The 24,509-nt window shown below is 42.6% G+C and overlaps 19 non-coding genes across 19 annotated transcripts; 6 read left to right on the top strand and 13 right to left on the bottom strand.

The window, feature by feature from the left end:
• Positions 1-592: 592 nt before the first annotated feature.
• Positions 593-707, bottom strand: LOC143730186 (U5 spliceosomal RNA). Its single transcript, XR_013200407.1, has one exon. It is a non-coding gene; the product is annotated as a U5 spliceosomal RNA (small nuclear RNA).
• Positions 708-1,756: 1,049 nt separating this feature from the next.
• LOC143730185 (U5 spliceosomal RNA) lies at positions 1,757-1,871 on the bottom strand. Its single transcript, XR_013200406.1, has one exon. It is a non-coding gene; the product is annotated as a U5 spliceosomal RNA (small nuclear RNA).
• Positions 1,872-3,108: 1,237 nt separating this feature from the next.
• On the top strand, positions 3,109-3,180 carry trnad-guc (transfer RNA aspartic acid (anticodon GUC)). Its single transcript has one exon. It is a non-coding gene; the product is annotated as a tRNA-Asp (tRNA).
• Positions 3,181-3,631: 451 nt separating this feature from the next.
• Positions 3,632-3,746, bottom strand: LOC143730184 (U5 spliceosomal RNA). Its single transcript, XR_013200405.1, has one exon. It is a non-coding gene; the product is annotated as a U5 spliceosomal RNA (small nuclear RNA).
• A 1,236-nt stretch (positions 3,747-4,982) lies between these two features.
• trnad-guc (transfer RNA aspartic acid (anticodon GUC)) lies at positions 4,983-5,054 on the top strand. The gene has a single exon. It is a non-coding gene; the product is annotated as a tRNA-Asp (tRNA).
• Positions 5,055-5,507: 453 nt separating this feature from the next.
• On the bottom strand, positions 5,508-5,622 carry LOC143730268 (U5 spliceosomal RNA). Its single transcript, XR_013200480.1, has one exon. It is a non-coding gene; the product is annotated as a U5 spliceosomal RNA (small nuclear RNA).
• A 1,939-nt stretch (positions 5,623-7,561) lies between these two features.
• Positions 7,562-7,633, top strand: trnad-guc (transfer RNA aspartic acid (anticodon GUC)). The gene has a single exon. It is a non-coding gene; the product is annotated as a tRNA-Asp (tRNA).
• A 452-nt stretch (positions 7,634-8,085) lies between these two features.
• LOC143730183 (U5 spliceosomal RNA) lies at positions 8,086-8,200 on the bottom strand. The gene has a single exon (XR_013200404.1). It is a non-coding gene; the product is annotated as a U5 spliceosomal RNA (small nuclear RNA).
• A 2,110-nt stretch (positions 8,201-10,310) lies between these two features.
• Positions 10,311-10,425, bottom strand: LOC143730182 (U5 spliceosomal RNA). The gene has a single exon (XR_013200403.1). It is a non-coding gene; the product is annotated as a U5 spliceosomal RNA (small nuclear RNA).
• A 1,691-nt stretch (positions 10,426-12,116) lies between these two features.
• Positions 12,117-12,230, bottom strand: LOC143729833 (U5 spliceosomal RNA). The gene has a single exon (XR_013200094.1). It is a non-coding gene; the product is annotated as a U5 spliceosomal RNA (small nuclear RNA).
• Positions 12,231-13,979: 1,749 nt separating this feature from the next.
• Positions 13,980-14,094, bottom strand: LOC143730181 (U5 spliceosomal RNA). Its single transcript, XR_013200402.1, has one exon. It is a non-coding gene; the product is annotated as a U5 spliceosomal RNA (small nuclear RNA).
• A 988-nt stretch (positions 14,095-15,082) lies between these two features.
• Positions 15,083-15,197, bottom strand: LOC143730179 (U5 spliceosomal RNA). The gene has a single exon (XR_013200400.1). It is a non-coding gene; the product is annotated as a U5 spliceosomal RNA (small nuclear RNA).
• A 1,000-nt stretch (positions 15,198-16,197) lies between these two features.
• LOC143730281 (U5 spliceosomal RNA) lies at positions 16,198-16,312 on the bottom strand. Its single transcript, XR_013200492.1, has one exon. It is a non-coding gene; the product is annotated as a U5 spliceosomal RNA (small nuclear RNA).
• A 950-nt stretch (positions 16,313-17,262) lies between these two features.
• LOC143730277 (U5 spliceosomal RNA) lies at positions 17,263-17,378 on the bottom strand. The gene has a single exon (XR_013200488.1). It is a non-coding gene; the product is annotated as a U5 spliceosomal RNA (small nuclear RNA).
• Positions 17,379-17,850: 472 nt separating this feature from the next.
• Positions 17,851-17,922, top strand: trnad-guc (transfer RNA aspartic acid (anticodon GUC)). The gene has a single exon. It is a non-coding gene; the product is annotated as a tRNA-Asp (tRNA).
• Positions 17,923-19,148: 1,226 nt separating this feature from the next.
• Positions 19,149-19,263, bottom strand: LOC143730292 (U5 spliceosomal RNA). The gene has a single exon (XR_013200502.1). It is a non-coding gene; the product is annotated as a U5 spliceosomal RNA (small nuclear RNA).
• Positions 19,264-19,736: 473 nt separating this feature from the next.
• Positions 19,737-19,808, top strand: trnan-guu (transfer RNA asparagine (anticodon GUU)). The gene has a single exon. It is a non-coding gene; the product is annotated as a tRNA-Asn (tRNA).
• Positions 19,809-21,034: 1,226 nt separating this feature from the next.
• On the bottom strand, positions 21,035-21,150 carry LOC143729825 (U5 spliceosomal RNA). The gene has a single exon (XR_013200086.1). It is a non-coding gene; the product is annotated as a U5 spliceosomal RNA (small nuclear RNA).
• Positions 21,151-22,387: 1,237 nt separating this feature from the next.
• trnad-guc (transfer RNA aspartic acid (anticodon GUC)) lies at positions 22,388-22,459 on the top strand. Its single transcript has one exon. It is a non-coding gene; the product is annotated as a tRNA-Asp (tRNA).
• Positions 22,460-24,509: the final 2,050 nt, after the last annotated feature.

Genomic DNA, 24,509 nt, shown 5'->3' with positions numbered 1-24,509 from the left:
CAATTGGGATGACCAGTCCTCGTTAGTATAGTGGACAGTATCTCCGCCTGTCACGCGGAAGACCGGGGTTCGATTAGTCTTCTTCTTTATCACGACCAAACACCTTGCATAAGCTCAGGCTTTACCGTGGAAGGCGCTGTTAAAGTCAACCTGCCGTTCAAGACTCACTTGATTATGTTTAGCTAATTGCATTTGAAAGATTTTACTTTCAAGAAAGCTATTGCAATAGGTTTGTAAAAGGTGTTTTTTGAATGTTTGGCCTGAGTCTTTTTTTTTTGTTGCATTTTCACTGTTCTGACCAGTGTGTTGCGTTCCGAACGCTTGGAAACAATGAATAATGTTGCGAAACAATCGGTTCAAAGCTTTGTTTCTCCCATCACTACCCTTTTGTGCTTGGTAAAACTTACATTCACACTGCTGACACAAGACTCGAAGATGTGAACTGGGAAAGTCTGGATGGTTTGACGACTACCCAGTTCCAGTCTTGGACAAAACAGCCAAATCTTTTAGCCACGCTCGATCTGTGGCCCAGCCTATTGTGGTACTTTGTTACAAGCTGCCAAACATCCTCTATTCTTGAACAAACACATGTAGCTCTGCTGTGAGCAGAGCATCCAAAAATATCAGAAACTCGCAAATGTTCCCCTCCACGGAAATCTTTAGTAAAAGGCGAAAGATTTATGCGTGAATGAAGAGAAACTCGAGCTGTAACCATGAGACGTTGGGACAATGTGGTCCCAAGCACATGCAACCATGCTCAGCAAGGGTAATGTCTGGTGCAGGCTCCTCCCATCCAGCTTATTTTCTTTAAAAAAAACACAATAATACAGCCATATCCATTAGAGGAAGGAGCAAATGTAAAAAGAATCTGCCCCATCACCAAATGTCCGCAAACCCTGTCCAAGAGGATGTCACTGAATCCGATAGTATGTCGAAGACCAGTGGTAGTATTCGCATGAGATTTTTATGAACTTCCTGGATGCTAAATGAACAAACCCTTCATCTCCTTGGATTGCGGGTGGATACCTCCATAGGACAGGGTGAGCTCCTTGGCCAAAATAAAAGGCTTAAATAATAATAACTCCATTAATGGAAAGCATATCCAGTATTAAGTGACGTCTCAACGGTTGAGCATAGACAACAGTACCGTACCGCCCAGAGAAGCAATTGGGATGACCAGTCCTCGTTAGTATAGTGGACAGTATCTCCGCCTGTCACGCGGAAGACCGGGGTTCGATTAGTCTTCTTCTTTATCACGACCAAACACCTTGCATAAGCTCAGGCTTTACCGTGGAAGGCGCTGTTAAAGTCAACCTGCCGTTCAAGACTCACTTGATTATGTTTAGCTAATTGCATTTGAAAGATTTTACTTTCAAGAAAGCTATTGCAATAGGTTTGTAAAAGGTGTTTTTTGAATGTTTGGCCTGAGTCTTTTTTTTTTGTTGCATTTTCACTGTTCTGACCAGTGTGTTGCGTTCCGAACGATTGGAAACAGTGAATAATGTTGCGAAACAATCGGTTCAAAGCTTTGTTTCTCCCATCACTACCCTTTTGTGCTTGGTAAAACTTACATTCACACTGCTGACACAAGACTCGAAGATGTGAACTGGGAAAGTGTGGATGGTTTGACGACTACCCAGTTCCAGTCTTGGACAAAACAGCCAATTCTTTTAGCCACGCTCGATCTGTGGCCCAGCCTATTGTGGTACTTTGTTACAAGCTGCCAAACGTCCTCTGTTCTTGAACAAACACATGTAGCTCTGCTGTGAGCAGAGCATCCAAAAATATCAGAAACTCGCAAATGTTCCCCTCCACGGAAATCTTTAGTAAAAGGCGAAAGATTTATGCGTGAATGAAGAGAAACTCGAGCTGTACCCATGAGACGTTGGGACAATGTGGTCCCAAGCACATATAACCATGCTCAGCAAGGGTAATGTCTGGTGCAGGCTGCTCCCATCCAGCTTTTTTCTTTAAAAAAAAAACAATAATACAGCCATATCCATTAGAGGAAGGAGCAAATGTAAAAAGAATCTGCCCCATCACCAAATGTCCGCAAACCCTGTCCAAGAGGATGTCACTGAATCCGATAGTATGTCGAAGACCAGTGGTAGTATTCGCATGAGATTTTTATGAACTTCCTGGATGCTAAATAAACAAACCCTTCATCTCCTTGGATTACGGGTGGATACCTCCATAGGACAGGGTGAGCTCCTTGGCCAAAATAAAAGGCTTAAATAATAATAACTCCATTAATGGAAAGCATATCCAGTATTAAGTGACGTCTCAACGGTTGAGCATAGACAACAGTACCGTACCGCCCAGAGAAGCAATTGGGATGACCAGTCCTCGTTAGTATAGTGGACAGTATCTCCGCCTGTCACGCGGAAGACCGGGGTTCGATTAGTCTTCTTCTTTATCACGACCAAACACCTTGCATAAGCTCAGGCTTTACCGTGGAAGGCGCTGTTAAAGTCAACCTGCCGTTCAAGACTCACTTGATTATGTTTAGCTAATTGCATTTGAAAGATTTTACTTTCAAGAAAGCGTTTGCAATAGGTTTGTAAAAGGTGTTTTTTGAATGTTTGGCCTGAGTCTTTTTTTTTGTTGTTGCATTTTCACTGTTCTGACCAGTGTGTTGCGTTCCGAACGCTTGGAAACAGTGAATAATGTTGCGAAACAATCGGTTCAAAGCTTTGTTTCTCCCATCACTACCCTTTTGTGCTTGGTAAAACTTACATTCACACTGCTGACACAAGACTCGAAGTTGTGAACTGGGAAAGTGTGGATGGTTTGACGACTACCAAGTTCCAGTCTTGGACAAAACAGCCAATTCTTTTAGCCACGCTCAATCTCTGGCCCAAACTATTGTGGTACTTTGTTACAAGCTGCCAAACGTCCTCTGTTCTTGAACAAACACATGTAGCTCTGCTGTGAGCAAGACAATCCTTGGATACCTCCATAGGACAGGGTGAGCTCTTTGGCCAAAATAAAAGGTTTAAATAATAATAACTCCATTAATGGAAAGCATATCCAGTATTACGTGACGTCTCAACGGTTGAGCATAGACAACAGTAACACACCGCCCAGAGAAGCAACTGTGATGACCAGTCCTCGTTAGTATAGTGGACAGTATCTCCGCCTGTCACGCGGAAGACCGGGGTTCGATTCCCCGACGGGGAGTATTCTTCTTTATCACGACCAAACACCTTGCATAAGCTCGGGCTTTACCGTGGAAGGTGCTGTTAAAGTCAACCTGCCGTTCAAGACTCGCTTGATTATTTTTAGCTAATTGCATTTGAAAGATTTTACTTTCAAGAAAGCGTTTGCAATAGGTTTGTAAAAGGTGTTTTTTGAATGTTTGGCCTGAGTCTTTTTTTTGTGGGATTTTCACTGTTCTGACCAGCGTGTTCCGTTCCGAACGCTTGGAAACAGTGAATAATTTTGCGAAGCAATCAGTTCAAAGCTTTGTTTCTCCCATCACTACCCTTTTGTGCTTGGTAAAACTTACATTCACACCGCTGTCTTGGACAAAACAGCCAATTCTTTTAGCCACGCTCGATCTGTGGCCCAGCCTATTGTGGTACTTTGTTACAAGCTGCCAAACGTCCTCTGTTCTTGAACAAACACATGTAGCTCTGCTGTGAGCAGAGCATCCAAAAATATCAGAAACTCGCAAATGTTCCCCTCCACGGAAATCTTTAGTAAAAGGCGAAAGATTTATGCGTGAATGAAGAGAAACTCGAGCTGTACCCATGAGTCGTTGGGACAATGTGGTCCCAAGCACATGCAACCATGCTCAGCAAGGGTAATGTCTGGTGCAGGCTCCTCCCATCCAGCTTATTTTCTTTAAAAAAAAACACAATAATACAGCCATATCCATTAGAGGAAGGAGCAAATGTAAAAAGAATCTGCCCCATCACCAAATGTCCGCAAACCCTGTCCAAGAGGATGTCACTGAATCCGATAGTATGTCGAAGACCAGTGGTAGTATTCGCATGAGATTTTTATGAACTTCCTGGATGCTAAATGAACAAACCCTTCATCTCCTTGGATTGCGGGTGGATACCTCCATAGGACAGGGTGAGCTCCTTGGCCAAAATAAAAGGCTTAAATAATAATAACTCCATTAATGGAAAGCATATCCAGTATTAAGTGACGTCTCAACGGTTGAGCATAGACAACAGTACCGTACCGCCCAGAGAAGCAATTGGGATGACCAGTCCTCGTTAGTATAGTGGACAGTATCTCCGCCTGTCACGCGGAAGACGGGGGTTCGATTAGTCTTCTTCTTTATCACGACCAAACACCTTGCATAAGCTCAGGCTTTACCGTGGAAGGCGCTGTTAAAGTCAACCTGCCGTTCAAGACTCACTTGATTATGTTTAGCTAATTGCATTTGAAAGATTTTACTTTCAAGAAAGCGTTTGCAATAGGTTTGTAAAAGGTGTTTTTTGAATGTTTGGCCTGAGTCTTTTTTTTTTGTTGCATTTTCACTGTTCTGACCAGTGTGTTGCGTTCCGAACGCTTGGAAACAGTGAATAATGTTGCGAAACAATCGGATCAAAGCTTTGTTTCTCCCATCACTACCCTTTTGTGCTTGGTAAAACTTACATTCACACTGCTGACACAACACTCGAAGTTGTGAACTGGGAAAGTGTGGATGGTTTGACGACTACCAAGTTCCAGTCTTGGACAAAACAGCCAATTCTTTTAGCCATGCTCAATCTCTGGCCCAACCTATTGTGGTACTTTGTTACAAGCTGCCAAACGTCCTCTGTTCTTGAACAAACACATGTAGCTCTGCTGTGAGCAAGACAATCCTTGGATACCTCCATAGGACAGGGTGAGCTCTTTGGCCAAAATAAAAGGTTTAAATAATAATAACTCCATTAATGGAAAGCATATCCAGTATTACGTGACGTCTCAACGGTTGAGCATAGAAACAGTAACACAGCGCCCAGAGAAGCAACTGTGATGACCAGTCCTCGTTAGTATAGTGGACAGTATCTCCGCCTGTCACGCGGAAGACCGGGGTTCGATTCCCCGACGGGGAGTATTCTTCTTTATCACGACCAAACACCTTGCATAAGCTCGGGCTTTACCGTGGAAGGTGCTGTTAAAGTCAACCTGCCGTTCAAGACTCGCTTGATTATTTTTAGCTAATTGCATTTGAAAGATTTTACTTTCAAGAAAGCGTTTGCAATAGGTTTGTAAAAGGTGTTTTTTGAATATTTGGCCTGAGTCTTTTTTTTGTGTGGGATTTTCACTGTTCTGACCAGCGTGTTCCGTTCCAAACGCTTGGAAACAGTGAATAATGTTGCGAAGCAATCAGTTCAAAGCTTTGTTTCTCCCATCACTACCCTTTTGTGCTTGGTAAAACTTACATTCACACCGCTGTCTTGGACAAAACAGCCAATTCTTTTAGCCACGCTCGATCTGTGGCCCAGCCTATTGTGGTACTTTGTTACAAGCTGCCAAACGTCCTCTGTTCTTGAACAAACACATGTAGCTCTGCTGTGAGCAGAGCATCCAAAAATATCAGATACTCGCAAATGTTCCCCTCCACGGAAATCTTTAGTAAAAGGCGAAAGATTTATGCGTGAATGAAGAGAAACTCGAGCTGTACCCAAGAGACGTTGGGACAATGTGGTCCGAAGCACATGCAACCATGCTCAGCAAGGGTAATGTCTGGTGCAGGCTCCTCCCATCCAGTTTATTTTCTTTTAAAAAAAAACAATAATACAGCCATATCCATTAGAGGAAGGAGCAAATGTAAACAGAATCTGCCCCATCACCAAATGTCCGCAAACCCTGTCCAAGAGGATGTCACTGAATCCGATAGTATGTCGAAGACCAGTGGTAGTATTCGCATGAGATTTTTATGAACTTCCTGGATGCTAAATGAACAAACCCTTCATCTCCTTGGATTGCGGGTGGATACCTCCATAGGACAGGGTGAGCTCCTTGGCCAAAATAAAAGGCTTAAATAATAATAACTCCATTAATGGAAAGCATATCCAGTATTAAGTGACGTCTCAACAGTTGAGCATAGACAACAGTACCGTACCGCCCAGAGAAGCCACTGTGATGACCAGTCCTCGTTAGTATAGTGGACAGTATCTCCGCCTGTCACGCGCAAGACCGGGGTTCGATTAGTCTTCTTCTTTATCACGACCAAACACCTTGCATAAGCTCAGGCTTTACCGTGGAAGGCGCTGTTAAAGTCAACCTGCCGTTCAAGACTCACTTGATTATGTTTAGCTAATTGCATTTGAAAGATTTTACTTTCAAGAAAGCTATTGCAATAGGTTTGTAAAAGGTGTTTTTTGAATGTTTGGCCTGAGTCTTTTTTTTTTGTTGCATTTTCACTGTTCTGACCAGTGTGTTGCGTTCCGAACGCTTGGAAACAGTGAATAATGTTGCGAAACAATCGGTTCAAAGCTTTGTTTCTCCCATCACTACCCTTTTGTGCTTGGTAAAACTTACATTCACACCGCTGTCTTGGACAAAACAGCCAATTCTTTTAGCCACGCTCGATCTGTGGCCCAGCCTATTGTGGTACTTTGTTACAAGCTGCCAAACGTCCTCTGTTCTTGAACAAACACATGTAGCTCTGCTGTGAGCAAGACAATTCTTGGATACCTCCATAGGACAGGGTGAGCTCTTTGGCCAAAATAAAAGGTTTAAATAATAATAACTCCATTAATGGAAAGCATATCTAGTATTAAGTGACGTCTCAACGGTTGAGCATAGACAACAGTAACACACCGCCCAGAGAACCAACAGTGATGACCAGTCCTCGTTAGTATAGTGGACAGTATCTAGTATAGAAGACCGGGGTTCGATTCCCCGACGGGGAGTATTCTTCTTTATCACGACCAAACACCTTGCATAAGCTCGGGCTTTACCGTGGAAGGTGCTGTTAAAGTCAACCTGCCGTTCAAGACTTGCTTGATTATTTGTAGCTGATTGCATTTGAAAGATTTTACTTTCAAGAAATCGTTTGCGATAGGTTTGTAAAAGGTGTTTTTTGAATGTTTGGCCTGAGTCTTTTTTTTTGTTGCATTTTCACTGTTCTGACCAGTGTGTTGCGTTCCGAACGCTTGGAAACAGTGAATAATGTTGCGAAACAATCGGTTCAAAGCTTTGTTTCTCCCATCACTACCCTTTTGTGCTTGGTAAAACTTACATTCACACTGCTGACACAAGACTCGAAGATGTGAACTGGGAAAGTGTGGATGGTTTGACGACTACCCAGTTCCAGTCTTGGACAAAACAGCCAATTCTTTTAGCCACGCTCGATCTGTGGCCCAGCCTATTGTGGTACTTTGTTACAAGCTGCCAAACGTCCTCTATTCTTGAACAAACACATGTAGCTCTGCTGTGAGCAAGACAATCCTTGGATACCTCCATAGGACAGGGTGAGCTCTTTGGCCAAAATAAAAGGTTTAAATAATAATAACTCCATTAATGGAAAGCATATCCAGTATTATGTGACGTCTCAACGGTTGAGCATAGACAACAGTAACACACCGCCCAGAGAAGCAACTGTGATGACCAGTCCTCGTTAGTATAGTGGACAGTATCTCCGCCTGTCACGCGGAAGACCGGGGTTCGATTCCCCGACGGGGAGTATTCTTCTTTATCACGACCAAACACCTTGCATAAGCTCGGGCTTTACCGTGGAAGGTGCTGTTAAAGTCAACCTGCCGTTCAAGACTCGCTTGATTATTTTTAGCTAATTGCATTTGAAAGATTTTACTTTCAAGAAAGCGTTTGCAATAGGTTTGTAAAAGGTGTTTTTTGAATGTTTGGCCTGAGTCTTTTTTTTTGTGGGATTTTCACTGTTCTGACCAGCGTGTTCCGTTCCGAACGCTTGGAAACAGTGAATAATGTTGCGAAGCAATCAGTTCAAAGCTTTGTTTCTCCCATCACTACCCTTTTGTGCTTGGTAAAACTTACATTCACACCGCTGTCTTGGACAAAACAGCCAATTCTTTTAGCCACGCTCGATCTGTGGCCCAGCCTATTGTGGTACTTTGTTACAAGCTGCCAAACGTCCTCTGTTCTTGAACAAACACATGTAGCTCTGCTGTGAGCAGAGCATCCAAAAATATCAGAAACTCGCAAATGTTCCCCTCCACGGAAATCTTTAGTAAAAGGCGAAAGATTTATGCGTGAATGAAGAGAAACTCGAGCTGTACCCAAGAGACGTTGGGACAATGTGGTCCCAAGCACATGCAACCATGCTCAGCAAGGGTAATGTCTGGTGCAGGCTCCTCCCATCCAGCTTATTTTCTTTAAAAAAAAAACAATAATACAGCCATATCCATTAGAGGAAGGAGCAAATGTAAACAGAATCTGCCCCATCACCAAATGTCCGCAAACCCTGTCCAAGAGGATGTCACTGAATCCGATAGTATGTCGAAGACCAGTGGTAGTATTCGCATGAGATTTTTATGAACTTCCTGGATGCTAAATGAACAAACCCTTCATCTCTTTGGATTGCGGGTGGATACCTCCATAGGGCAGGGTGAGCTCCTTGGCCAAAATAAAAGGCTTAAATAATAATAACTCCATTAATGGAAAGCATATCCAGTATTAAGTGACGTCTCAACGGTTGAGCATAGACAACAGTACCGTACCGCCCAGAGAAGCCACTGTGATGACCAGTCCTCGTTAGTATAGTGGACAGTATCTCCGCCTGTCACGCGCAAGACCGGGGTTCGATTAGTCTTCTTCTTTATCACGACCAAACACCTTGCATAAGCTCAGGCTTTACCGTGGAAGGCGCTGTTAAAGTCAACCTGCCGTTCAAGACTCACTTGATTATGTTTAGCTAATTGCATTTGAAAGATTTTACTTTCAAGAAAGCTATTGCAATAGGTTTGTAAAAGGTGTTTTTTGAATGTTTGGCCTGAGTCTTTTTTTTTTGTTGCATTTTCACTGTTCTGACCAGTGTGTTGCGTTCCGAACGCTTGGAAACAGTGAATAATGTTGCGAATAGGGATGGGAATCGAAAACCGGTTCCACTCGAGAACCGGTTCTAAATTTTACGATCCATCGATATTGTATGCCCTCGACGTTAACGAGTCCTCTTATCGATGCTCCTGCTCTGAGTCAGCCATAGTATGTACAGACCGTGAACTCACAACTGTCCCTTTTGTCCTTTATCAAGCACCATAGCACCGCGTCCAAAGATAATCTTTGTCCTGCAAAGTCTTATTTGATCAGTGAGTAAAATTGTCTCTCTCTGGTAATGTAGATGAACCGCTGCGCTTGTGACAGGCCGCATGTTAAACTGATCGAGCAGAGAGAGAGAGAGAGAGAGAGCCCCGGTCGCGCGCACGCACTCTCTCTCTTCGGAGCAAGTCGAAAGTAGGCTTCACCGTCTCAAAACTAAGCGCTGTCTTCCTCTCTCCCTCGCACATATTAATCAAAATAAACGACACGATGGTAAGGTAGGGAGACTAAAGTTTTATCTGGAGCATTCGGAGATTTGTTTTTCCTGAATTGCCGCTGGGTGTGAATTGTGCTAAAATACGTTGCCTTATCTTCTCTGAAAAGTCTTCCGCACATTCAGCTGACATAATCACACTTCAAATAAACGAAAAAAAACGATCCAGTGATGAAATGTTTTCTGTGATGACACACATCTTGTGGGATGTCCCAACTGGCGGGATAATCACACAACGCGCACACGTCCGATAATGACACGTCCAATTCGCGAACTAATGACTCATTTGAACCGATTCGTTTTAATGAATGGTTAAAACAACTGATCTTTCCAACACTGAACTCACGGGACGTTTAATCGGTGTATAACTAATCGGTAACACTTTACAATAAGGTTCAATTTTTTACAGAAATTACATAAAAAGTACAGTTTGCTTAGTCAAGTGTAAGCATTAAAACGACTTGTTCCCCCCCGAAAAAGACTACTTTTTCCCACACAGTGCTATCAGGAATCGATAAGAGAATCGTTAAAGAATCGGATCGATAAGCAGAATCGTTAGTGGCATTGATATTGATAAAATCTTATCAATTCCCATCCCTAGTTGCGAAACAATCGGTTCAAAGCTTTGTTTCTCCCATCACTACCCTTTTGTGCTTGGTAAAACTTACATTCACACTGCTGACACAAGACTCGAAGATGTGAACTGGGAAAGTGTGGATGGTTTGACGACTACCCAGTTCCAGTCTTGGACAAAACAGCCAATTCTTTTAGCCACGCTCGATCTGTGGCCCAGCCTATTGTGGTACTTTGTTACAAGCTGCCAAACGTCCTCTGTTCTTGAACAAACACATGTAGCTCTGCTGTGAGCAGAGCATCCAAAAATATCAGAAACTCGCAAATGTTCCCCTCCACGGAAATCTTTAGTAAAAGGCGAAAGATTTATGCGTGAATGAAGAGAAACTCGAGCTGTACCCATGAGACGTTGGGACAATGTACTCCAAAGCACATGCAACCATGCTCAGCAAGGGTAATGTCGGGTGCAGGCTCCTCCCATCCAGCTTATTTTCTTTAAAAAAAAAACACAATAATACAGCCATATCCATTAGAGGAAGGAGCAAATGTAAAAAGAATCTGCCCCATCACCAAATGTCCGCAAACCCTGTCCAAGAGGATGTCACTGAATCCGATAGTATGTCGAAGACCAGTGGTAGTATTCGCATGAGATTTTTATGAACTTCCTGGATGCTAAATGAACAAACCCTTCATCTCCTTGGATTGCGGGTGGATACCTCCATAGGACAGGGTGAGCTCCTTGGCCAAAATAAAAGGCTTAAATAATAATAACTCCATTAATGGAAAGCATATCCAGTATTAAGTGACGTCTCAACGGTTGAGCATAGACAACAGTACCGTACCGCCCAGAGAAGCAATTGGGATGACCAGTCCTCGTTAGTATAGTGGACAGTATCTCCGCCTGTCACGCGGAAGACCGGGGTTCGATTAGTCTTCTTCTTTATCACGACCAAACACCTTGCATAAGCTCAGGCTTTACCGTGGAAGGCGCTGTTAAAGTCAACCTGCCGTTCAAGACTCACTTGATTATGTTTAGCTAATTGCATTTGAAAGATTTTACTTTCAAGAAAGCGTTTGCAATAGGTTTGTAAAAGGTGTTTTTTGAATGTTTGGCCTTAGTCTTTTTTTTTTGTGGGATTTTCACTGTTCTGACTAGCGTGTTCCGTTCCGAACGCTTGGAAACAGTGAACAATTTTGCGAAGCAATCAGTTCAAAGCTTTGTTTCTCCCATCACTACCCTTTTGTGCTTGGTAAAACTTACATTCACACCGCTGTCTTGGACAAAACAGCCAATTCTTTTAGCCACGCTCGATCTGTGGCCCAGCCTATTGTGGTACTTTGTTACAAGCTGCCAAACGTCCTCTGTTCTTGAACAAACACATGTAGCTCTGCTGTGAGCAAGACAATTCTTGGATACCTCCATAGGACAGGGTGAGCTCTTTGGCCAAAATAAAAGGTTTAAATAATAATAACTCCATTAATGGAAAGCATATCTAGTATTAAGTGACGTCTCAACGGTTGAGCATAGACAACAGTAACACACCGCCCAGAGAACCAACAGTGATGACCAGTCCTCGTTAGTATAGTGGACAGTATCTAGTATAGAAGACCGGGGTTCGATTCCCCGACGGGGAGTATTCTTCTTTATCACGACCAAACACCTTGCATAAGCTCGGGCTTTACCGTGGAAGGTGCTGTTAAAGTCAACCTGCCGTTCAAGACTTGCTTGATTATTTGTAGCTGATTGCATTTGAAAGATTTTACTTTCAAGAAAGCGTTTGCAATAGGTTTGTAAAAGGTGTTTTTTGAATGTTTGGCCTGAGTCTTTTTTTTGTGGGATTTTCACTGTTCTGACCAGCGTGTTCCGTTCCGAACGCTTGGAAACAGTGAATAATTTTGCGAAGCAATCAGTTCAAAGCTTTGTTTCTCCCATCACTACCCTTTTGTGCTTGGTAAAACTTACATTCACACCGCTGTCTTGGACAAAACAGCCAATTCTTTTAGCCACGCTCGATCTGTGGCCCAGCCTATTGTGGTACTTTGTTACAAGCTACCAAATGTCCTCTGTTCTTGAACAAACACATGTAGCTCTGCTGTGAGCAGAGCATCCAAAAATATCAGAAACTCGCAAATGTTTCCTCCAAGGAAATCTTTAGTAAAAGGCGAAAGATTTATGCGTAAATGAAGAGAAACTCGAGCTGTACCCATGAGACGTTGGGACAATGTGGTCCCAAGCACATGCAACCATGCTCAGCAAGGGTAATGTCTGGTGCAGGCTCCTCCCATCCAGCTTATTTTCTTTAAAAAAAAACACAATAATACAGCCATATCCATTAGAGGAAGGAGCAAATGTAAAAAGAATCTGCCCCATCACCAAATGTCCGCAAACCCTGTCCAAGAGGATGTCACTGAATCCGATAGTATGTCGAAGACCAGTGGTAGTATTCGCATGAGATTTTTATGAACTTCCTGGATGCTAAATGAACAAACCCTTCATCTCCTTGGATTGCGGGTGGATACCTCCATAGGACAGGGTGAGCTCCTTGGCCAAAATAAAAGGCTTAAATAATAATAACTCCATTAATGGAAAGCATATCCAGTATTAAGTGACGTCTCAACGGTTAAGCATAGACAACAGTACCGTACCGCCCAGAGTAGCAATTGGGATGACCAGTCCTCGTTAGTATAGTGGACAGTATCTCCGGAAGACCGGGGTTCGATTAGTCTTCTTCTTTATCACGACCAAACACCTTGCATAAGCTCAGGCTTTACCGTGGAAGGCGCTGTTAAAGTCAACCTGCCGTTCAAGACTCACTTGATTATGTTTAGCTAATTGCATTTGAAAGATTTTACTTTCAAGAAAGCGTTTGCAATAGGTTTGTAAAAGGTGTTTTTTGAATGTTTGGCCTGAGTCTTTTTTTTTTGTTGCATTTTCACTGTTCTGACCAGTGTGTTGCGTTCCGAACGCTTGGAAACAGTGAATAATGTTGCGAAACAATCGGTTCAAAGCTTTGTTTCTCCCATCACTACCCTTTTGTGCTTGGTAAAACTTACATTCACACTCCTGACACAAGACTCGAAGTTGTGAACTGGGAAAGTGTGGATGGTTTGACGACTACCAAGTTCCAGTCTTGGACAAAACAGCCAATTCTTTTAGCCACGCTCAATCTCTGGCCCAACCTATTGTGGTACTTTGTTACAAGCTGCCAAACGTCCTCTGTTCTTGAACAAACACATGTAGCTCTGCTGTGAGCAAGACAATCCTTGGATACCTCCATAGGACAGGGTGAGCTCTTTGGCCAAAATAAAAGGTTTAAATAATAATAACTCCATTAATGGAAAGCATATCCAGTATTACGTGACGTCTCAACGGTTGAGCATAGACAACAGTAACACACCGCCCAGAGAAGCAACTGTGATGACCAGTCCTTGTTAGTATAGTGGACAGTATCTCCGCCTGTCACGCGGAAGACCGGGGTTCGATTTCCCGACGGGGAGTATTCTTCTTTATCACGACCAAACACCTTGCATAAGCTCGGGCTTTACCGTGGAAGGTGCTGTTAAAGTCAACCTGCCGTTCAAGACTCGCTTGATTATTTTTAGCTAATTGCATTTGAAAGATTTTACTTTCAAGAAAGCGTTTGCAATAGGTTTGTAAAAGGTGTTTTTTGAATGTTTGGCCTGAGTCTTTTTTTTGTGGGATTTTCACTGTTCTGACCAGCGTGTTCCGTTCCGAACGATTGGAAACAGTGAATAATTTTGCGAAGCAATCAGTTCAAAGCTTTGTTTCTCCCATCACTACCCTTTTGTGCTTGGTAAAACTTACATTCACACCGCTGTCTTGGACAAAACAGCCAATTCTTTTAGCCACGCTCGATCTGTGGCCCAGCCTATTGTGGTACTTTGTTACAAGCTGCCAAACGTCCTCTGTTCTTGAACAAACACATGTAGCTCTGCTGTGAGCAGAGCATCCAAAAATATCAGAAACTCGCAAATGTTCCCCTCCACGGAAATCTTTAGTAAAAGGCGAAAGATTTATGCGTGAATGAAGAGAAACTCGAGCTGTACCCCAAGAGACGTTGGGACAATGTGGTCGCAAGCACATGCAACCATGCTCAGCAAGGGTAATGTCTGGTGCAGGCTCCTCCCATCCAGCTTATTTTCTTAAAAAAAACACAATAATACAGCCATATCCATTAGAGGAAGGAGCAAATGTAAACAGAATCTGCCCCATCACCAAATATCCGCAAACCCTGTCCAAGAGGATGTCACTGAATCCGATAGTATGTCGAAGACCAGTGGTAGTATTCGCATGAGATTTTTATGAACTTCCTGGATGCTAAATGAACAAACCATTCATCTCCTTGGATTGCGGGTGGATACCTCCATAGGACAGGGTGAGCTCCTTGGCCAAAATAAAAGGCTTAAATAATAATAACTCCATTAATGGAAAGCATATCCAGTATTAAGTGACGTCTCAACGGTTGAGCATAGACAACAGTACCGTACCGCCCAGAGAAGCAATTGGGATGACCAGTCCTCGTTAGTATAGTGGACAGTATCTCCGCCTGTCACGCGGAAGACCGGGGTTCGATTAGTCTTCTTCTTTATCACGACCAAACACCTTGCATAAGCTCAGGCTTTACCGTGGAAGGCGCTGTTAAAGTCAACCTGCCGTTCAAGACTCACTTGATTATGTTTAGCTAATTGCATTTGAAAGATTTTACTTTCAAGAAAGCGTTTGCAATAGGTTTGTAAAAGGTGTTTTTTGAATGTTTGGCCTGAGTCTTTTTTTTTTTGTGGCATTTTCACTGTTCTGACCAGCGTGTTCCGTTCCGAACGCTTGGAAACAGTGAATAATTTTGCGAAGCAATCAGTTCAAAGCTTTGTTTCTCCCATCACTACCCTTTTGTGCTTGATAAAACTTACATTCACACCGCTGTCTTGGACAAAACAGCCAATTCTTTTAGCCTTGCTCGACCTGTGGCCCAGCCTATTGTGATACTTTGTTACAAGCTGCCAAACGTCCTCTGTTCTTGAACAAACACATGTAGCTCTGCTGTGAGCAGAGCATCCAAAAATATCAGAAACTCGCAAATGTTCCCCTCCACGGAAATCTTTAGTAAAAGGCGAAAGATTTATGCGTGAATGAAGAGAAACTCGAGCTGTACCCATGAGACGTTGGGACAATGTGGTCCCAAGCACATGCAACCATGCTCAGCAAGGGTAATGTCTGGTGCAGGCTCCTCCCATCCAGCTTATTTTCTTTAAAAAAAAAAAAACAATAATACAGCCATATCCATTAGAGGAAGGAGCAAATGTAAAAAGAATCTGCACCATCACCAAATGTCTGAAACCCTGTCCAAGAGGATGTCACTGAATCCGATAGTATGCCGAAGACCAGTGGTAGTATTCGCATGAGATTTTTATGAACTTCCTGGATGCTAAATGAACAAACCCTTCATCCCCTTGGATCGCGGGTGGATACCTCCATAGGACAGGGTGAGCTCCTTGGCCAAAATAAAAGGCTTAAATAATTATAACTCCATTAATGGAAAGCATATCCAGTATTAAGTGACGTCTCAACGGTTGAGCATAGACAACAGTACCGTACCGCCCAGAGAAGCCACTGTGATGACCAGTCCTCGTTAGTATAGTGGACAGTATCACCGCCTGTCACGCGGAAGACCGGGGTTCAATTCCCCGACGGGGAGACTTCTCCTTTATCACGACCAAACACCTTGCATAAGATCAGGCTTTACCGTGGAAGGCGCTGTTAAAGTCAACCTGCCGTTCAAGACTCACTTGATTATGTTTAGCTAATTGCATTTGAAAGATTTTACTTTCAAGAAAGCGTTTGCAATAGGTTTGTAAAAGGTGTTTTTTGAATGTTTGGCCTGAGTATTTTTTTTTGTGGCATTTTCACTGTTCTGACCAGCGTGTTCCGTTCCCGAACGCTTGGAAACAGTGAATAATTTTGCCAAGCAATCAGTTCAAAGCTTTGTTTCTCCCATCACTACCCTTTTGTGCTTGATAAAACTTACATTCACACCGCTGTCTTGGACAAAACAGCCAATTCTTTTAGCCAAGCTCGATCTGTGGCCCAGCCTATTGTGGTACTTTGTTACAAGCTGCCAAACGTCCTCTGTTCTTGAACAAACACATGTAGCTCTGCTGTGAGCAGAGCATCAAAAAATATCAGAAACTCGCAAATGTTCCCCTCCACGGAAATCTTTAGTAAAAGGCGAAAGATTTATGCGTGAATGAAGAGAAACTCGAGCTGTACCCATGAGACGTTGGGACAATGTGTTCCCAAGCACATGCAACCATGCTCAGCAAGGGTAATGTCTGGTGCAGGCTCCTCCCATCCAGCTTATTTTCTTTTAAAAAAAAAACAATAATACAGCCATATCCACTAGAGGAAGGAGCAAATGTAAAAAGAATCTGCCCCATCACCAAATGTCCGCAAACCCTGTCCAAGAGGATGTCACTGAATCCGATAGTATGTCGAAGACCAGTGGTAGTATTCGCATGAGATTTTTATGAACTTCCTGGATGCTAAATGAACAAACCCTTCATCTCCTTGGATCGCGGGTGGATACCTCCATAGGACAGGGTGAGCTCCTTGGCCAAAATAAAAGGCTTAAATAATTATAACTCCATTAATGGAAAGCATATCCAGTATTAAGTGACGTCTCAACGGTTGAGCATAGACAACAGTACCGTACCGCCCAGAGAAGCCACTGTGATGACCGGGGTTCAATTCCCCGACGGGGAGTCTTCTCCTTTATCACGACCAAACACCTTGCATAAGATCAGGCTTTACCGTGGAAGGCGCTGTTAAAGTCAACCTGCCGTTCAAGACTCACTTGATTATGTTTAGCTAATTGCATTTGAAAGATTTTACTTTCAAGAAAGCGTTTGCAATAGGTTTGTAAAAGGTGTTTTTTGAATGTTTGGCCTGAGTATTTTTTTTTTGTGGCATTTTCACTGTTCTGACCAGCGTGTTCCGTTCCGAACGCTTGGAAACAGTGAATAAAATTTGCCAAGCAATCAGTTCAAAGCTTTGTTTCTCCCATCACTACCCTTTTGTGCTTGATAAAACTTACATTCACACCGCTGTCTTGGACAAAACAGCCAATTCTTTTAGCCAAGCTCGATCTGTGGCCCAGCCTATTGTGGTACTTTGTTACAAGCTGCCAAACGTCCTCTGTTCTTGAACAAACACATGTAGCTCTGCTGTGAGCAGAGCATCAAAAAATATCAGAAACTCGCAAATGTTCCCCTCCACGGAAATCTTTAGTAAAAGGCGAAAGATTTATGCGTGAATGAAGAGAAACTCGAGCTTTACCCATGAGACGTTGGGACAATGTGGTCCCAAGCACATGCAACCATGCTCAGTAAGGGTAATGTCTGGTGCAGGCTCCTCCCATCCAGCTTATTTTCTTTTAAAAAAAAACAATAATACAGCCATATCCATTAGAGGAAGGAGCAAATGTAAAAAGAATCTGCCCCATCACCAAATGTCCGCAAACCCTGTCCAAGAGGATGTCACTGAATCCGATAGTATGTCGAAGACCAGTGGTAGTATTCGCATGAAATTTTTATGAACTTCCTGGATGCTAAATGAACAAACCCTTCATCTCCTTGGATTGCGGGTGGATACCTCCATAGGACAGGGTGAGCTCCTTGGCCAAAATAAAAGGCTTAAATAATTATAACTCCATTAATGGAAAGCATATCCAGTATTAAGTGACGTCTCAACGGTTGAGCATAGACAACAGTACCGTACCGCCCAGAGAAGCCACTGTGATGACCAGTCCTCGTTAGTATAGTGGACAGTATCTCCGCCTGTCACGCGGAAGACCGGGGTTCAATTCCCCGACGGGGAGTCTTCTCCTTTATCACGACCAAACACCTTGCATAAGCTCAGGCTTTACCGTGGAAGGCGCTGTTAAAGTCAACCTGCCGTTCAAGACTCACTTGATTATGTTTAGCTAATTGCGTTTGAAAGATTTTACTTTCAAGAAAGCGTTTGCAATAGGTTTGTAAAAGGTGTTTTTTGAATGTTTGGCCTGAGTCTTTTTTTTTTGTTGCATTTTCACTGTTCTGACCAGTGTGTTGCGTTCCGAACGCTTGGAAACAGTGAATAATGTTGCGAAACAATCGGTTCAAAGCTTTGTTTCTCCCATCACTACCCTTTTGTGCTTGGTAAAACTTACATTCACACTGCTGACACAAGACTCGAAGTTGTGAACTGGGAAAGTGTGGATGGTTTGACGACTACCCAGTTCCAGTCTTGGACAAAACAGCCAATTCTTTTAGCCACGCTCAATCTCTGGCCCAACCTATTGTGGTACTTTGTTACAAGCTGCCAAACGTCCTCTGTTCTTGAACAAACACATGTAGCTCTGCTGTGAGCAAGACAATCCTTGGATACCTCCATAGGACAGGGTGAGCTCTTTGGCCAAAATAAAAGGTTTAAATAATAATAACTCCATTAATGGAAAGCATATCCAGTATTACGTGACGTCTCAACGGTTGAGCATAGACAACAGTAACACACCGCCCAGAGAAGCAACTGTGATGACCAGTCCTCGTTAGTATAGTAGACAGTATCTCCGCCTGTCACGCGGAAGACCGGGGTTCGATTCCCCGACGGGGAGTATTCTTCTTTATCACGACCAAACACCTTGCATAAGCTCGGGCTTTACCGTGGAAGGTGCTGTTAAAGTCAACCTGCCGTTCAAGACTCGCTTGATTATTTTTAGCTAATTGCATTTGAAAGATTTTACTTTCAAGAAAGCGTTTGCAATAGGTTTGTAAAAGGTGTTTTTTGAATGTTTGGCCTGAGTCTTTTTTTTTGTGGGATTTTCACTGTTCTGACCAGCGTGTTCCATTCCGAACGCTTGGAAACAGTAAATAATTTTGCGAAGCAATCAGTTCAAAGCTTTGTTTCTCCCATCACTACCCTTTTGTGCTTGGTAAAACTTACATTCACACCGCTGTCTTGGACAAAACAGCCAATTCTTTTAGCCACGCTCGATCTGTGGCCCAGCCTAATGTGGTACTTTGTTACAAGCTGCCAAATGTCCTCTGTTCTTGAACAAACACATGTAGCTCTGCTGTGAGCAGAGCATACAAAAATATCAGAAACTCGCAAATGTTCCCCTCCACGGAAATCTTTAGTAAAAGGCGAAAGATTTATGCGTGAATGAAGAGAAACTCGAGCTGTACCCATGAGACGTTGGGACAATGTGGTCCCAAGCACATGCAACCATGCTCAGCAAGGGTAATGTCTGGTGCAGGCTCCTCCCATCCAGCTTATTTTCTTTAAAAAAAAAACAATAATACAGCCATATCCATTAGAGGAAGGAGCAAATGTAAAAAGAATCTGCCCCATCACCAAATGTCCGCAAACCCTGTCCAAGAGGATGTCACTGAATCCGATAGTATGTCGAAAACCAGTGGTAGTATTCGCATGAGATTTTTATGAACTTCCTGGATGCTAAATGAACAAACCCTTCATCTCCTTGGATTGCAGGTGGATACCTCCATAGGACAGGGTGAGCTCCTTGGCCAAAATAAAAGGCTTAAATAATTATAACTCCATTAATGGAAAGCATATCCAGTATTAAGTGACGTCTCAACGGTTGAGCATAGACAACAGTACGGTACCGCCCAGAGAAGCCACTGTGATGACCAGTCCTCGTTAGTATAGTGGACAGTATCTCCGCCTGTTACGCGGAAGACCAGGGTTCAATTCCCCGACGGGGAGTCTTCTCCTTTATCACGACCAAACACCTTGCATAAGATCAGGCTTTACCGTGGAAGGCGCTGTTAAAGTCAACCTGCCGTTCAAGACTCACTTGATTATGTTTAGCTAATTGCATTTGAAAGATTTTACTTTCAAGAAAGTGTTTGCAATAGGTTTGTAAAAGGTGTTTTTTGAATGTTTGGCCTGAGTCTTTTTTTTTTGTTGCATTTTCACTGTTCTGACCAGTGTGTTGCGTTCCGAACGCTTGGAAACAGTGAATAATGTTGCGAAACAATCGGTTCAAAGCTTTGTTTCTCCCATCACTACCCTTTTGTGCTTGGTAAAACTTACATTCACACTGCTGACACAAGACTCGAAGTTGTGAACTGGGAAAGTGTGGATGGTTTGACGACTACCAAGTTCCAGTCTTGGACAAAACAGCCAATTCTTTTAGCCACGCTCAATCTCTGGCCCAACCTATTGTGGTACTTTGTTACAAGCTGCCAAACGTCCTCTGTTCTTGAACAAACACATGTAGCTCTGCTGTGAGCAAGACAATCCTTGGATACCTCCATAGGACAGGGTGAGCTCTTTGGCCAAAATAAAAGGTTTAAATAATAATAACTCCATTAATGGAAAGCATATCCAGTATTACGTGACGTCTCAACGGTTGAGCATAGACAACAGTAACACACCGCCCAGAGAAGCAACTGTGATGACCAGTCCTCGTTAGTATAGTAGACAGTATCTCCGCCTGTCACGCGGAAGACCGGGGTTCGATTCCCCGACGGGGAGTATTCTTCTTTATCACGACCAAACACCTTGCATAAGCTCGGGCTTTACCGTGGAAGGTGCTGTTAAAGTCAACCTGCCGTTCAAGACTCGCTTGATTATTTTTAGCTAATTGCATTTGAAAGATTTTACTTTCAAGAAAGCGTTTGCAATAGGTTTGTAAAAGGTGTTTTTTGAATGTTTGGCCTGAGTCTTTTTTTTTGTGGGATTTTCACTGTTCTGACCAGCGTGTTCCGTTCCGAACGCTTGGAAACAGTGAATAATTTTGCGAAGCAATCAGTTCAAAGCTTTGTTTCTCCCATCACTACCCTTTTGTGCTTGGTAAAACTTACATTCACACCGCTGTCTTGGACAAAACAGCCAATTCTTTTAGCCACGCTCGATCTGTGGCCCAGCCTATTGTGGTACTTTGTTACAAGCTGCCAAACGTCCTCTGTTCTTGAACAAACACATGTAGCTCTGCTGTGAGCAGAGCATCCAAAAATATCAGAAACTCGCAAATGTTCCCCTCCACGGAAATCTATAGTAAAAGGCGAAAGATTTATGCGTGAATGAAAGAGAAACTCGAGCTGTACCCATGAGACGTTGGGACAATCTGTTCCCAAGCACATGCAACCATGCTCAGCAAGGGTAATGTCTGGTGCAGGCTCCTCCCATCCAGCTTATTTTCTTTTTAAAAAAAACACAATAATACAGCCATATCCATTAGAGGAAGGAGCAAATGTAAAAAGAATCTGCCCCATGACCAAATGTCCGCAAACCCTGTCCAAGAGGATGTCACTGAATCCGATAGTATGTCGAAGACCAGTGGTAGTATTCGCATGAGATTTTTATGAACTTCCTGGATGCTAAATGAACAAACCCTTCATCTCCTTGGATTGCGGGTGGATACCTCCATAGGACAGGGTGAGCTCCTTGGCCAAAATAAAAGGCTTAAATAATAATAACTCCATTAATGGAAAGCATATCCAGTATTAAGTGACGTCTCAACGGTTGAGCATAGACAACAGTACCGTACCGCCCAGAGAAGCCACTGTGATGACCAGTCCTCGTTAGTATAGTGGACAGTATCTCCGCCTGTCACGCGGAAGACCGGGGTTCGATTAGTCTTCTTCTTTATCACGACCAAACACCTTGCATAAGCTCAGGCTTTACCGTGGAAGGCGCTGTTAAAGTCAACCTGCCGTTCAAGACTCACTTGATTATGTTTAGCTAATTGCATTTGAAAGATTTTACTTTCAAGAAAGCGTTTGCAATAGGTTTGTAAAAGGTGTTTTTTGAATGTTTGGCCTGAGTCTTTTTTTTTGTTGCATTTTCACTGTTCTGACCAGTGTGTTGCGTTCCGAACGCTTGGAAACAGTGAATAATGTTGCGAAACAATCGGTTCAAAGCTTTGTTTCTCCCATCACTACCCTTTTGTGCTTGGTAAAACTTACATTCACACTGCTGACACAAGACTCGAAGTTGTGAACTGGGAAAGTGTGGATGGTTTGACGACTACCAAGTTCCAGTCTTGGACAAAACAGCCAATTCTTTTAGCCACGCTCAATCTCTGGCCCAACCTATTGTGGTACTTTGTTACAAGCTGCCAAACGTCCTCTGTTCTTGAACAAACACATGTAGCTCTGCTGTGAGCAAGACAATCCTTGGATACCTCCATAGGACAGGGTGAGCTCTTTGGCCAAAATAAAAGGTTTAAATAATAATAACTCCATTAATGGAAAGCATATCCAGTATTACGTGACGTCTCAACGGTTGAGCATAGAAAACAGTAACACACAGCCCAGAGAAGCAACTGTGATGACCAGTCCTCGTTAGTATAGTGGACAGTATCTTCGCCTGTCACGCGGAAGACCGGGGTTCGATTCCCCGACGGGGAGTATTCTTCTTTATCACGACCAAACACCTTGCATAAGCTCGGGCTTTACCGTGGAAGGTGCTGTTAAAGTCAACCTGCCGTTCAAGACTCGCTTGATTATTTTTAGCTAATTGCATTTGAAAGATTTTACTTTCAAGAAAGCGTTTGCAATAGGTTTGTAAAAGGTGTTTTTTGAATGTTTGGCCTGAGTCTTTTTTTTTGTGGGATTTTCACTGTTCTGACCAGCGTGTTCCGTTCCGAACGCTTGGAAACAGTGAATAATTTTGCGAAGCAATCAGTTCAAAGCAAGGTTATAATCCTTAACGAAAACGAACGAAAAAACGAAAACTAGGTGGGAAAAAACATTGTCGTTAACTAAAATAAAAATAAAAACGAGGCATTACAAAAAAACGATAACTAACTAAAACTGTAATGTGTGTTTGGCAAAACTAACTAAAATAAAATAAAATAATAGAGTAAATGTCCTTAGTTTTCGTCTTTGTAAATGTCTTTCATTTTTAACGCTATTTAAAACACGCAGTGTATTCGTTCAGCTGCATTTCCTTTCGCTGCTCTCCCTCCGTCTCTCTGTCACATGCACGCGCACACACACACACACACACACACACACACACACACACAGCCCCTCCCCTCCGTGCACACCGCGTCTCCATGAAAACGAGGGTTCGACGTTGAAAGCAAGTTCGCGAAAGGTTGGTATCTCGTGAACACCTTTACACAATCACACATTAAAAAGTGGTGCAAAAATATTTTTAATTCTGAATACATTATTGTCTGTGTGTTAATGTCGACCCGAGAAGCGATTGCGCCTTCTTTAGAAAGTTAACTAGTCGCAAATTTGAGGTAAAATGCACTTGGGTTGTCGATATCAAATATATAAGCTGTGATTCAAATATTAAATAATGTTATGTCATTATTCAATACAGATGAGTAGCCGGTCCGACATTAATTTTATGGCCCGCTTCATGCAAAAGATGAATGCACTTTTTATTTTATTTTTAGTTCAAAGGTTGTGCGAATGTTAGACAGTGTGCCTTATATGTAGCCTATATGTTTAATACCGCGGAGTCGGACGCTTTGGATAATCCGTGGTTCAATTAATAAAAAATAACACTTATCATCGTCATTGCGATGTGTGTGGAATGTTTAATGTAGCTTTATATAGCTACTTGATATCTCCGAAATGTAACCATTAACTTGATAAGCGCAACAAATAGCGAAACAAGCGGTAAAGCTGTCAGTTTGTGTGTGCACGCAGAGCTCGTGCATTCAGAGCTGCGCACTTTCAATTGCGTAATTTAAATATCACACTTTAATTATTTATAGCTCATAACTTATAAAAAATAAAATAAAACAAGGTGTTATTACTATATGACAAATGATAGACAGCTATACAGCGCGCAAGGACTGAATTGAGCTCTCTTTCGCGTCTGAATGGACAAATACACAGCATTATGTATAAATGTCCGTTTTGGAGAGTATTCATGCAAACACAGTCAGTTATGTCTTTACAGAACATACAGTTGTGAGAATATCGGATGTGCATCAGTGCAATTGGATCTGCACTCGGTCTTAAAGTGACAGTGCGTAATAAACCTAATGCCGTCTGTGCACTTAATATCAATCAAACAACAAAATAAAAAGAGAAAAGAATTCACTGCTCTTTAATGAGAAATAGCCTGTATTTGCTCAATGATTTTCTCCATGTATTTTGAGTTTTTTAATACTCTTGAGTATTATTTTTGTTTTAATACATTTATAAACTACTTTTTTGTTCCAGATTTTTTTAATTTTTATTTTCATATTCAGTATTACTTTAAATCGGACAAAGACTAGCAATACTTACCTTGCAAGGAGGTTTTTAATACTCTGTTTGGGTATGAACTCTTTTTTTGTGTCACGCGGAAGACCGGGGTTCGATTCCCCGACGGGGAGTCTTCTGCTTTATCACGACCAAACACCTTGCATAAGCTCAGGCTTTACCGTGGAAGGCGCTGTTAAAGTCAACCTGCCTTTCAAGACTCACTTGATTATGTTTAGCTAATTGCATT

This window comes from Siphateles boraxobius, unplaced genomic scaffold (assembly GCF_051911475.1).
Source record: "Siphateles boraxobius isolate OS27281-9 unplaced genomic scaffold, OSU_SipBor_1 8, whole genome shotgun sequence".
Lineage (NCBI taxonomy): Eukaryota > Metazoa > Chordata > Actinopteri > Cypriniformes > Leuciscidae > Siphateles > Siphateles boraxobius.
Note: the sequence above shows the minus strand (reverse complement) of the source record. Positions and strands in the feature narration are given on the sequence as shown.